The sequence below is a fragment of the Camellia sinensis genome, chromosome 5 (assembly GCF_055761805.1).
Source record: "Camellia sinensis isolate YWXY chromosome 5, ASM5576180v1, whole genome shotgun sequence".
NCBI lineage: Eukaryota > Viridiplantae > Streptophyta > Magnoliopsida > Ericales > Theaceae > Camellia > Camellia sinensis.
Window position 1 is genome coordinate 181,647,562 of NC_138965.1, and position 2,081 is coordinate 181,649,642.

Consider the following 2,081-nt stretch of genomic DNA (forward strand, 5'->3'; position numbering starts at 1 on the left):
ATACCTATTAATTTCAATTTACACTCTGTAATTTATGGACTAAAATATGGATTCTAATGACCCAACCTTGAGATCCACAGCTTGATGACTGCCCAGGTTGTAACTTCTCACAAATCACAAAGAAAGATTCTATGTATCCGAAGAGCAAAATAATTTTCCCATTAAAGAGAGAGAGACACACACAAAGATACTGCACTATTTATATACAAAGAAACAGATGAGTAAAATAGTTCAAATAATTTCACCGGAATCTCACATTTCAACTTCTGAATTGGTTTAATCATCTATTCATTGTTAATTGTTGAACCAGTAAAAATTGTGAACAAAACACAAAAGAGCCACACAAAACAAACCAAAAAAAAAAAAAGTGGTTGTTAACAAAGACTACAAAATTCCAAGAAAAGAAAAGAAAAAAACTTGCAAAAATTAGTAAAATTTGCCCACAAAAAAAAAAAATTACAACAAAGTGGAAAAACAAAAACCCATTATCAATCATATATACATGTCTACCTTAAATTCATTTTTGTTGAAAGCATTAATTAGTTTTTGAGATAAGCTCAATAATCAGGCATGAGCTGACTAATTTTACCTTCTTCAATAGTCATATTCTGCTCAGAAACTCTCAACCATATACACACAGCACTAAAATTGAGCACCAAGCTCAACAACCCACTTCCCAATCCGATCCCCACAACTGCCATAATCGAAAGGCCTTTACTCCTCACTGGCGGCAATGGGTACCAATAGAGATCCTTATTCTCCACATACGAGCTGGTATTGAACCTCACCAAATTCCCAATCCGGTTCCCCAACGCCACCGAAATCGGACTCACCAACCGGTTATTCGACACATCGAAAACCGATAATAGCACCAGAAGCCCCAGTCGCTGCGAAATTGGACCCGTGATAAGATTATTACTGAGATCGATGACGTTAAGGTAGGTGCAAAAGGCGATTTGAGGTGGGATTTAGGCGGAGAAGAGGTTGGAGGAGAGGTTTATGACAGAGAGGTTGACCAGGAATTGGAGAAGAGGAGGTTACAAGAGAATCAGATTGTGTGGGATTGGAGAATTTGCTTGGGGGTAAAGAAATTGAGGAAGAAGACAACAGACAGGTTGAATGATGAGAGAGAGAGAGAGAGAAAAAAAAAAGAGATGAAATCGAGAAGGTAGAGAGATAAATGAGGTTTGATAGAATGAAGATCAGAAATAAAGAGTCAAATTTCTCTGATATGATATATGGGTGTGGGTTTAGGGACCATAGACATTAAAAAATAATATCGTGGATCTTTTCCATTACTAAAAATGGGAGAGAGACCTTACACTTATTTTTCCCAAAAAAAATAAAGGAAGTTTTAAATGATCTAAATAATTATGTATTTTTATTTTTTATATAATAATGTGTAAAAAAAATAAAGATGTGATATTATTAAAAAAGATAAAAAAATAAAATATATGTGTTTTTAAGTCGTGCCAAATAATCCCTTAATAAAATAAAATTCAACTATCTCAATTTTTTTTTTAATGTCTCTAATATTAAGATTTTATAATATAAAAAACATATAATATTTTCATAATGTCTAAGGTCCCTCTAGAAAAAATTCAATCGAGAAAAATTATTTCTAGAGAAATTTTGTGAATTTCTGCGACCTTCCAAAAATTTTTTTTCCTAACTTCTCACTCTCCAGAAAAATTCTAGACTTCCCACAAAATTACCTCTTTGGTAGCAGATGAACAACAATCTAACCTAGATGTTCAGATTTCAAAATATGTGGTTGAATTGAATTGATGGAGAACTTTATGAAACCCTAGATTATAAATTATGTATAAAACAAATCTACAATTGGAAAACTCAAAAAACGAAGGAATGTGAGGGAAATGAAGTGGAAAACGAAATGGGAGTGTGAGAATTTGAAATAAAAAATTATTATTATATACATATTCTACAAAGAAGTGAGTGAAACATTTGAATTTTTGAGATAGATTTCCAAAGTTTCTTCTTTTTTTTCTTCTTTGTTGGTGATGTTTTGAGAGAGAGAAACTCCTTAATTCATCACCAGTGAGTTTCAAAATACAGTTCCA

General features: G+C 32.5%; 1 pseudogene; it reads right to left on the reverse strand.

The window, feature by feature from the left end:
* Positions 1 to 208: 208 nt before the first annotated feature.
* Positions 209 to 1,037, reverse strand: LOC114272894 (receptor-like protein 44 pseudogene; annotated as a pseudogene).
* Between the last annotated feature and the right edge of the window lie 1,044 nt (positions 1,038 to 2,081).